Below are 12,547 nucleotides of genomic sequence, written 5' to 3'. Positions count from 1 at the left end.
TGGCACACCGGGCTGGACTCCGGGCAGAGGCACACCGGGCTGGACTCCGGGCAGAGGCACACCGGGCTGGACTCCGGGCAGAGGCACACCGGGCTGGACTCCGGGCAGAGGCACATTGGGCAGAGGCACATCGGGCAGGACTCCGGGCAGAGGCACATCGGGCAGGACTCCGGGCAGAGGCACACCGGGCAGAGGCACATCGGATTACCAGGCGAAGCAGCAGGCAGCGGGCCACCAGGCGGAGCAGCAGGCACCGGGCCCCTGGGCGGAGCAGCAGGCACCGGGCCCCCGGGCGGAGCAGCAGGCACCGGGCCCCCTCGCGGAGCAGCAGGCACCGGGCCCCCGGGCGGGGCGACATGCATCGGGCCCCCGGGCGGAGCAGCAGGCACCGGGCCCCCGGGCGGAGCAGCAGGCACCGGGCCCCCGGGCGGAGCAGCAGGCACCGGGCCCCCGGGCGGGGCGACAGGCATCGGGCCCCCGAGCGGGGCGACAGGCATCGGGCCCCCGAGCGGGGCGACAGGCATCGGGCCCCCGGGCGGGGCGCCAGGCACCGGGCCCCCGGGCGGAGCAGCAGGCACCGGGCCCCCGGGCGGAGCAGCAGGCACCGGGCCCCCGGGCGGAGCAGCAGGCACCGGGCCCCCGGGCGGCGCGACAGGTCTCGGGCCCTTAGGCGGAACGACAGGTCTCAGGCCCCCAGGCGGGGCGGCGGGCACCGAGTCACCAGGCACAACCGTGGGCTCCGAGTCAACTGGGATGACCGCTGGCACTGGGTCAGACATTGGATCGTCTGGCTGGACAGCGGGCATCGGGTCACCAGGCATCAGGTCATTTGGCTCGACAGCGGGCACCGCGTCATCTGGCAAGGCAGTGGGCTCCGAGTCAACTGGTATGACCGCGGGCACTGGGTCAGACATTGGATCGTCTGACTGGACAGCGGGCACTGGGTCACCAGGCATCAGGTTATTTGGCTCGACAGCGGGCACCGCGTCATCTGGCAAGGCAGTGGGCTCCGAGTCAACTGGTATGACCGCGGGCACTGGGTCAGACATTGGATCGTCTGACTGGACAGCGGGCATCGGGTCACCAGGCATCAGGTCATTTGGCTCGACAGCGGGCATCGGGTCACCAGGTATGACAGCAGGCACTGGGTCACTAGGCATCAGGTCATTTGGCTCGACAGCGGGCACCGGATCAGGTACCGGATCATCTGGATCAACAGCGGGCATCGAGTCAACTGGCCTAATAGGATCGTCAGGCTGGATCAGTTCATCATGCTGGGTAGAGGCATCAGGCTGAATGCCGGCGTCCGGCTGAGTAGAGGCTTCAGGCCGAGTAGAGGCTTCAGGCCGAGTAGAGGCTTCAGGCCGAGTAGAGGCTTCAGGCCGAGTAGAGGCTTCAGGCCGAGTAGAGGCATCAGGCCGAGTAGAGGCTTCAGGCCGAGTAGAGGCTTCAGGCCGAGTAGAGGCTTCAGGCCGAGTAGAGGCATCAGGCCGAGTAGAGGCATCAGGCCGAGTAGAGGCTTCAGGCCGAGTAGAGGCTTCAGGCCGAGTAGAGGCATCAGGCCGAAGAGAGGCATCAGGCTGCATACAGGCATCAGGCTGAAGAGAGGCATCAGGCTGCGTACCGGCATCAGGCTGAAGAGAGGCATCAGGCCGAGTACAGGCATCAGGCTGAGTAGAGGCTTCAGGCCGAGTAGAGGCTTCAGGCCGAGTAGAGGCTTCAGGCCGAGTAGAGGCTTCAGGCCGAGTAGAGGCATCAGGCCGAGTAGAGGCATCAGGCCGAGTAGAGGCTTCAGGCCGAGTAGAGGCATCAGGCCGAGTAGAGGCATCAGGCCGAAGAGAGGCATCAGGCTGCATACAGGCATCAGGCTGAAGAGAGGCATCAGGCTGCGTACCGGCATCAGGCTGAAGAGAGGCATCAGGCCGAGTACAGGCATCAGGCCGAGTAGAGGCTTCAGGCCGAGTAGAGGCATCAGGCCGAGTAGAGGCATCAGGCCGAGTAGAGGCATCAGGCCGAGTAGAGGCATCAGGCCGAGTAGAGGATTCAGGCCGAGTAGAGGCTTCAGGCTGAGTAGAGGCTTAAGGCTGAGTCACGGAAGGCAGGCTCACCGGTTTGGATACTGGCAGGATGGTATTGGTTGGAAAGAATTTTCGCTTTTTTCTGGTTTTAACTACTGGAGCACTGCAAGTAAACGCAGGTCTGTAAACGAATGGAGCAGCTGGAGACAGAGAAGAACTAGAGGATGGAACAGGAGAGGGAGCGGTTGCTACAGAGGGCTCTTTTACAGGGTTAAAGGCAGGATAGGTGCAGCGAGTGGGAACAGGGGACTGACATGCGGTAGATAGCAGGGCAGGAGGAGCTGTTGGGAATGCAGGAATAGAGTTTTGAGGAAATAGATTAGAAGCAGGACTGGGTCTTTGTAAGCTGACTGAGGCTGGGTGCAACAAATCTGTCCATGTCTGCAGTATGGGTTGAACAAAGCTGAGCTTACACAAAGCCTGTCTGACCAATGACTGCACTGCGTTTATACAATCTCTTAGTGTCTGTGGTGAACATGTGGAATAACGCTCCAGAAAGTAACCCACATCATCCTCTAATAACCACACCAGGGACTCTACCTGGTCGGCACTAAATGGTGGCAAAAATTCATCCCTGCATTCGGGGGAACCAGATGAAACCAACTCCGCACAAACCTCAATCAATGGCTGCACCTCAGAGAACTCTGTGCCCTGATCTACTAGAACATGAGCGAGCCGTATACATTCTAGCAGTTCATCCCGGGTATACGCCTTCAGAGTTTGATAAGCATACTCCCTGTCATCAAACACTAGCAGATATAAATATTCAACCTCATCAAGATCCATCCTTCCCATCAACAAGCCAAGATGGCTTCCCTGTGCAGCCACTTCTGGTCAGGATTGGCCTTGGTGTAATGTCAGGGCTCCCAGGTATGACCAGAGGTGTGTGACTGATGCAGGGAAACGCAGACTTCAGATATGTGATAAACAATACAATTTATTAACACTAACCATACAAACATAAACGCAGTGCAATACTAAACATAATACAGTGCAAACAAACCCAATCAATCACCCACAGATAACAGTACATACAAGCAAGCGTCGTCAGGCAGGCCGGGTCAATATCAATTGGGCAGGTAGGTACAGGGGGAGCAAGCAGAGAAAGGTCGGGGTCACAGGCCAGGTTCAGCAGGTAGCAAGCAGAGTAGTACAGAGGGTCAGGCAGAGGGATGGTCAGGGTCACAAGCCAGGGATCAGAGCAGGAGAAGTCAGCAGCAGTTCAGATCAGGCAGGGTCAGCAAAGGGACAGAAACAGGATGCAGGACAGATACAGGGCCCAGGACAAACACAACACCAAGGCAGAGTCTGTGGGTCTGGCCATCCCTTAAATACCCCAGCATCATCAGTTCCAGGTGTTAGCTGGCTGAAAGGTTGAGTCTCTGATTGCTGGGAGCACCCGCTGGCCAGCCCTGGTACTGCAGATCAAAAGGCAGGTGAGTCCCACCATTGCTGGCCAGTCCATTCCTGACACATCCCTTTGTTCCCTGCCCCCTTTGTTACCATCCTCCTTTTCTTTTGGACAGTGCATACCCAGTTGGTTGAGGACTAGTATTGCTACCAAAAAATGTGCTTTGGTAGTATAGTTCCAGAACTTGGTAGATTAAACTTTACTACTGCTCACTGCTGCACATGAGGTGGCCTTGCTACTGTTTATGCTGATTGGATGCCAAATGTCATTGTATGCCCAGTCCTTACTGGTAATCACTTTGTAGGTTAAATTGTGTTATTAACATTATTAATCTATTGTATGGCTGCCTAGTTACCAACCGTATTGAGGGACAATATATTTAACTTTACTACCTGGTTTGGTGTCTATTTGATATAGAACTACTACACCTGTGATATTGTGTGTTTGTACGCACAGCCTGGGGTGTCAGAAGGGCTGGGGTTCTTGAGAAGTTTGAAGAACAGAGGACTCATCCTATTTAGATGCTTCTACAAGGGTAGCGCTACATATAATTTAGGATTGGAATGGAATAGAAATGATTTAGAAACCTTACATGTTTTGTTGTTGTCTGTGTTCTCAGTATGGTGTTTTACCTTCTATACAGGTAGGACCCTCCCAGAAAGGCTGCTAGGTTTGGATAGGCAAATTAAGTTCTGTGGCTCTCCTGTAATCAGCAGAGCAGCATGTGATTGCTTTGAGTTCTGCAGGCTGCAAGGTTGATTGCTTCCACGGTTAAATTTATACAACTCCAGCCAATCCCTGGGGCGGTGTGCCCAGATGGTGGTTGGTGAGTGTATAAATAGTTTGGAGCCTCAGAGAGCTGAGTTCTTCTTCCCCAGGAGGAGAGGGTCCCAGTTGGAAGGGCTGTGCCCTTCCTGGTGGTCCAGCTAAAGTTCTTGCCTGTCTCTTTGAGGTCCCAGGTGTGCGTAGCTGGGGGGGGTCTATCCTGCTTTCAAATTTGTGAGCTGGAAGAGGGGTTTCACTGAGGATCCGGTCTGGAGGCTCCACTAAGCAAACTGTCTGCCTGAGTCTGGAGGGACCCAGAGACATTGTGAGTACAGACCTGAGAAAGGGATCCAGTTCAGGGCCGGTTTGGATCCGGTTTTGCAAGGTTTTTCTGTTTTGCTGAGGTGGAGAGGAGCGGGTAGGAGAGAAAACAGTGCTGAAACCTGATCCTGAACTGAAAGCCTGTTCACAACTGATGACATGTGCAGTTCAGAAGCAGTTCACAAAGATGTTAATAGCCTGTAATTTGCACCTGAACCGGACCGCACTGCTCAGAAATCAGACAGAACTCTCTTTCAATCCGCACTGAATCCGCACTGCCAGTGCACCAGACATATGTGAACAGGCACCATAGGAAGCAATGTTATTTCACATCATGTCAAACCTCATCCAATCTGTATATATGTGAGCCAGCACTTAGGGATACTCCATTTATTTAATTTGTTTATTGGGACTGTTTTAAGTCAGGCCATGAGGACAGAGCCTACATTTTGGGGTGGATGTAACACCTTACAAGATAAGATGCTAGGTTTGGTTAGGCAAATTGAGTTCTGTGGTTCTACTGTAATCAGTAGAGCAGCACGTGATTGCTTTGGGCTGCTCTGGGCTCTGCAGGCTGCGAGGTTGATTGCTTTCCCCGTGTTCTGGAAGTTTCCAGAATGTAGTGGGTGAGAGAGTCAAATGAGTGGCCTATTAATTTGACTCTAGCTAATCCCTGGTGAGGTGTGCCTAGATGGTGGTTGGGGAGTGTATAAATAGTTTGGAGCCTCAGAGTGCGGGGTTCTTCTTCCCCAGGAGGGGAGGGGCTGCTTCCCTATCTGGCATTCCAGCTGAAGTTCCTGTCTGTCTCATCGAGGTTCCAGCTGTGCACAGGGGGGGGAGGGAATATCCTGCTGCTAATTCTTTGAGAGCTGAAAGAGGGGGTTCACTTAGGAACTGGTCTGGAGGCTCCATTGAGGAAACTGTCTGCCTGACTCTGGAGGGAGGCAACCAAATCCCAGGAACACCGTGAGTACAGACCAGGGGTGGACTGACAACTCATGGGGCCCCCGGGCAATAGGGGATCATGGGGCCCTTATGTGTATGCCCACACTCAAACCACACCCAAAAAAGCCTATGAAAGGTACCAGGGGCATCTCACAGGGCCCCCTACTGACCCTGGGCCCTCGGCAGTGCCCCAGCACCCGAATGGTCAGTCCGCCCCTGGGGACAGACCTGAGAGAGGGATCCTAGTGATTATTGTTGCTGTTGATCCCTGGTGCACTATGTTTAGGGCCTTACTGGCTTTGTACATTTATAATGGTGTCCCAGTGATGTCCGCATTTTGTCCTACTGCTCAAAGGGCTGTGTTAAGAAGCAGCTGGGAGCCCACATGGAAGAAAAATATATTTGAATATATATTTTAAAAAATATTCTTCCCAAATATATTGCCATATATTTGAAATGCTACAATTTTTCCCATATTCAATATATTTAAAAATATATTTCAATAGAAAAAAAAATATACTATATATATATATATATATATATATATATATATATATATATATAGAGCATGTTGAAATGCATTTTTATTCTAAAATATATGAAAAATATTTAAATATTTTTAAAAATAAATTCTAAATATATTGTATGTCTTTAAAAATACAAAATCCACATTTTTGGAATGCATTTACAAATATATGTAAAAATATATGTTAAAATTACTTTTTTATATGTTAAAAAAATCTGAAAAAAATATTTAAAAAATATATTTTATACAAATATATATATTTTTTACATTTATTCTTTAGATTTTTTTCACAAACAAGAGCTGAGCTCCAGACAGATAAAGGACGGCATAGATAACAGCTCTGTATTCATCAACGTATAATTATATATTTTTTTTAATACAAGCGGTATACGTTCCCGAATGTGACTTGTTTTCAGTCTCTTACAATTGCCTGGACATCGGAGCTCAGACTGGAAGAAGGAGAAGCAACCCAAGGAGCCAGTTAGTTCAAGGGGCATGTTGATAGGAGGAGAGAGCAAAGTGACAGAGAGATGAGCTTATCAGTCCTCTGCTCCTCCTTTTACTGTACAGTCACAGACTGGGGGAGGGTCCAGGGAGGGGGAGGGGGTTGAATAATGCTGACCACCAGACTGAGGACATCTATTGGTAAAAAGTACTGCTGGGGAAATCTCTGGAATGAAGCTGAATATTGCAGCAAAAGTTGCTGTATTATTATATCTTTTGATGGCTAATTTATATTGATCTTGGTTTGGGCCGGAGTTCTGCTTTAACAAAGCTGGAGACTTCCTTATTGACCGGTCAGAGAATACTCTGATATTTATAGTAACTCCTTTCTAATGTGCAGATCACTGTATGGCGGGGAGTTTTCTGACCTCGTCTAATGACTTTTGTGCTTCCTCTCTCTACAGGTAAATTCCACCCATATCATGTACACAAATCAGCTGTATATTTTTGCCGAGACGGATCCGGTCCGAACAACAAATGACGCCGTCATGGATGTCTCCTGCTCTTACCCGCTGTATATGAATGTCAGACTTAATGTGACCCTGCACCCATTACTCGGGTAATTATTATTACACATTGTTGGTCTTTCAGCAATCCAAGCTGGCCATCAGTTATCACAGGAGTGTCAAACTGGCATCCCTCCAGCTGTTGCGAAACTACAAGTCCCATCATGCCTCTGTCTTTAGGAGTCATGCTGGTAACTGTGAATCTTGCAATGCCTCATGGGACTTGTAGTTTGGCAACAGCTGGAGGGCCGCCAGTTTGACAGCTGTGAGTTATGATATTGGATTCCATGACAAACCCTTGGATGAGGTCCCTTAGCAAACCTTCAAGTATCTTCCCTACAGTAGAAATTTAATTTAAAGTTCTGTCCTTACTGGTTGAAGATCCTAGTCCCTTCCTAACTATAGACACCGCATCGGCCTTGTGCCAGGTCTTCATAAATTAGAAACAAAACCTTAGATATAACTGAGCTCAACTCTCTGAGGACACATGGGTGTAAGCCATAGACATGTGCAATTCATTTCACTGTGAATCGAAATTCAGCCAAAATTTTCATTATTCGGGGATGTATCTGAATTTCTGAATCACAATAGTAAGGAATTTCAATAAATCCGAGATAAATTATAACGAAACAAATTATCCGAATCTGAAAGTGAGTTAAAATTTTGAAAATGAATTTTAATTCCTAATGGAAACATATTGCAATAAATAGAGTAAGGTATAAAGTGAAATAAGATGATGATTCCTACTTAGGCTGCTATATAGAAGAGAATAGAATCATACGACGTCCACCCAGAATGGCGAATGTCCAGCTTGCCTGTCATTATACTATAGGCTGAGCAGGAAGGTGTAATACTAAAGCTGAACTTCAGGCAGATATAAAATAGAGTAGAAAATAAAGGAACAGAATAGAATTAAACAAAATATTAAAGAAAAGAATAGAAAATATCCTGCCCTCAGCTAATAATGGAATCTTCTACTCTTCCTACTAGTCCATCCCCCTCAGTTACTACCTTTTGTACCACTAGCCCCTCCCTCCTAGATTGTAAGCTCCAAGGATCAGGGCTGCAACCTCAGTAACATCTCCTCACAATGGCCACACCCACCCCAGGCAAGCAGCTTGACTGTGACCTGCTGGCATTTGCCACATACCTGTTTGATGCACTCCTCATTCTCTCTGCTGCATAATGCTAGACACCCCTGAAGCACTAACCATACTGCTGTATCTCTTAGATTGTAAGCTCCCAGGATCAGGGCTCTCCTATCCCTCTATTGAACTGTATTGTTGCTGTATTGTCTCCCGTTATATTGTAAAGCGCTGAGCAAACTGTTGGCCGCCATAAATCCTGTATTATAATAATAATAAATATTGAAATAAATACACAGAATAGAATAAAACATAATATAAAAGATAAGAAAGCAATAGAATAGAAAAATAAAAGAATAGGAAATAAAAGAATAACACAGAATAGAACAGCATAGAATAAAGCAGAAGAGGATACAATTGCAAAGAACATAAAATAATATAGTAGAAAAGAATGCAAAAAAAAGAATAGAAAATAATGGAATGGAATAGAATAGGAATTAAAAGAATGGAATGGAATATAGCTGCCTTCCAAAATTTTAATTTTGAATCAATTTGAAAATAACAAATATAAGAAACAAATCCAAATATGCAAAACAAATTCAGAAAATGAATCATTCTAACATAACGTATAGAACAGAATTAAACAGAATAGATGTGAAATAAATGTATAGAATAGAATAAAACAGAATTTAATAGAAAATAAAGGAATAGAATAAAAAAGAATAGAAAATAAAAGAATATGATATAAAAGAATAGACTAGAATAAAACAGAATAGAATAGAAGAGAATAGAATAAAGCAGAAGAGAATAACATAGAATAGAACATAAAAATAGAGTAGAATAGAATACAAAAATAATAGAAAATAAAGCAATGGAATAGAATAGGAAGTAAAAGAACAGAAGAGAATGAATATAGCCGTCTTCCATAATTTGAATTTCGAATCAATTCGAAAATAACAAATATATGAAATGAATCCAAATATACAAAACCAATTCCAAAAATGAATCATTCTAACATAACGACTATGACGAAAAAAAATTATGAGGGTTCTTCAAAAAGTTGCCGCACTTTTTTAAATTTTGTTAAAACATACAAAAGTGCTGAAACTTTTTCAAGATTCCTCGTATTAACTTAATGAAATTGAAACAAATGTTTCCATCGCACACATCTCTAGTAAGCCATCTGGGCCAAGTCTTCCCAAGCCGCCCTGTCAGATGGAGAGGAAATGTCTCTGCAATAGAAGAGTCTTTATACCCCGTGTCTCCTCCCTTCCTTCTGCTTCAGTGCTGCAGCCTCCATGTGACTCTTTGACATTGAGCGCTCCTGAGTGCCCCCCGCCGTGCTGTGTGGTTCCTTCCATCCACCCCGATGTCTCTGCTGAGTCCTGTAGTGACATCGGGGTCAGAGGAAGGAACCATGGCATGTGCCGGCAGACACAGACATCCCACACTTCCGGAAGAGTTGAATACTGAAGAGTCTGGTGGAGGCTGCAGCACAGGGACGGAGGAAAGGTAGGAGACATGGACCGCCTGAGAGGGGAGTATGAAAACTCTTCCATTGCAGGGATGTCGCTTCTCAATTTTTTTCACCCTGACAAGGTCACCTAAATGACTTTTATTTTGTCTGTTTCTTATACATATTAATGTGAATCCTTTGTGGTGCATTTGTGATCCTCATTTTGTATATCATCTTCACCTCCCCCACCAGTATACACCGAGCTGGAGAAGAGATCTGATAGGTTTGCTCTTTCTTTGTCCTCAGGGAAAATATTTCCGTTCTGCGTCCTCTCTGTATAATATAGACACATGGCCACGTACCTACAAGGGGTTCTAGGTAGGTAACCTTTTGTTGTGCGTTTCTTTTCCAGGAGCCCAGTAATAAATGACCTTACAACAGATACAAGTTATACAGCCGTAATGGCAGCCTTTAAAGATAACACATATACGACCCTTCTCTCAGAAGAAGACACTCTGACTGTGGAAGATACTATTTACCTTTCCGCAAAAGTACCGGATCTGGATGGCAGCAGCTTCAATCTCTCAGTGGTGAATATTTATGCCTCTCCTATCAACTCAAGCTCCCTCAATTACTATCTTCTTAAGGACGGGTAAGTACACAGCACACAGGTTAGTAGCTCTGCGTGTTCTTTGTACACTTTGACCTAGAAATATTTCACTAAATGCCCAGAACAATATATCCCCCTAACCACTTATGTAGCACTGTGCGTGTATCAATGGCGGATCAGCGGCCCTTTATTTATCCAGCGCCATTTATAAACAGCACTGGATAAACAGCCACCGGCCAGTGGATCGGCCGAATGAACTCTTTGTGCTCAACTAGCATTAGATAGCTGGGTACACAGAGACACTGTATCCAGCCAATCCAAGTGGCTGTACTATGTAGTCCCTATGATTGGCACAGCAATCACATAGTATTGTTTACAGAGCTGATCTCTCTCCTTCCTATGTACCCAGCTGTCATTAGATGGCTGGGTACACAGAGACACTGTATCCAGAGGATCCTAGGAGCTGGGTACTATGTAGTCCCTATGACTGATTATCACAGCAATCACATGGTATTGTTTACAGTTCTTATCCCTCCCCCTTCCTGTGTAACCAGTTGTCATTAGATGGCTGGGTAAACAGAGACACTGTACCCAGATGATCCTAGGAACTGGGTGCTATGTAGTCCCTATGACTGATCATCACAGAAATCACATGGTATTGTTTACAGTGCCGATCCCTCCCCTTCCCATTACAACATGGAGCAGAGACAGATCAGTACTTATGAATGGGTACAGAGTGAAAGGATCGTGGGCTGCAGCTGCTGATCCATTTATTCTGGGTACACAGAGATACTGTACCCAGATGATCTGAGAAGCTGAGTACTATGTAATCCCTACGACTGATCATGACAGCATTCACATGGTATTGTTTACAGTGCTGATCCCTCCTATTCCCGTGTACCCAGCTGTCATTAGAATGCTGGGTACACAGAGACACTGTACCCAGATGATCCGAGGAGCTGGGTACTACTGTATGTAATTCCTCTCTATGATTGGTCATCACAGCAATCACATGGTATTATTTGTGGTGCTGATCCCTCCCCTTCCCATTACAACATGGAGCGGAGAGAGATCAGTACTTATGAATGGGCACAAAGTGAATGGATCGGGGGCTGCAGGTGCTGATCCATTCAGTCTGTTGCAGTGACACAGGGATCTTTTTTATAACCCTTTCCTGCCTTCCTCCTGTCCTACACATACTCCCTACAATGCTGTGTCCATGTGTACATTAACCCCTCGCCTACCGGGCACTCCCCCATACCCAGGCCAATTTTCAACTTTCAGCACTGTCACACTTTGACAATTGCGCGGTCATGCAACATTGTATTCATATGACATTTTTATCACTTTTTTCTCACAAATTGAGCGTTCTTTTGGTGGTATTTACTCACCGCTGGGTGTTTTATTTTTTGCGCTATAATAAAATATAGATCAAAAAATGTGAAAAAAAAGTAAAAATTTTGCGAACAGGTAATATTTTTCCTTCACTGATTTCCGTTGATGAGACTGCACTGATAGGCAGCACTGATGGGCACTGATGGGCACTGATAGGCGGCACTGATGGGCACTGATAGGAAGAACCGATAGGCAGTGATAGGCGGCACTGATAGACGGCACTGATGAGCTGGTGCTGATGCTGGGTACTGATAATCAACACTGACTGGCGGCACTGCTGGGCACTCACTGGCGGCACTGCTGGGCTGCACTGATGGGCACTGGTGTGTGACACTGGTGGGCACTGCTGGGTACAGGTGGACAGAACTGGTGGGTGGCACTGCTGGGCACCAATCATCAGGGCACTGAGCATCAGTGCCCTAATGATCGGTGCCAGTCCCTGCTCTGAGAACTGCCGGTTCTGTGCAGTATTTTCCTCACGCTGTGACAGCTTGAGGAAAGTGCAGCTGATGACCGGCAATTGCATTTCCCGGTGATCAGCGTGTCATTGGATACGGATTACACCATCGGGAAACCTCTTCGCAAAGATTTCATTTTTCTTCTCAATAGCCTGATAATGAAAATGCAAAAGTATTGGGCAGCCTGTCTTTCCACGCACATGACCTTTAATGGCCCCCCAGTCTTGACTCTGCAGACAGTTGGTGACTTCTGCGCACTGTGCGCTTCAGCATGCGCTGACTGCGCTCTGTCATGTGACGTGGCCTACCAATTGGTGGCTGAGTGGCTGTTGTTCCCAGTGGCTTCCACTTTGTTATAATCCCACTAACAGTTGAACGTGGAATATTTAGTAGCCAGGAAATGTCACGGATGGACTTATTGCCCAGGTGGCCACCTATCACGGGACCACGCTTGGAGTCATTGAGCTCCTGAGAGCGACCCATTCTT

This window comes from Staurois parvus, unplaced genomic scaffold (genome assembly GCF_062004578.1).
Source record: "Staurois parvus isolate SC_StPar_1 unplaced genomic scaffold, SC_StPar_1.0 ptg001286l, whole genome shotgun sequence".
Taxonomy (NCBI): domain Eukaryota; kingdom Metazoa; phylum Chordata; class Amphibia; order Anura; family Ranidae; genus Staurois; species Staurois parvus.
Note: the sequence above shows the minus strand (reverse complement) of the source record.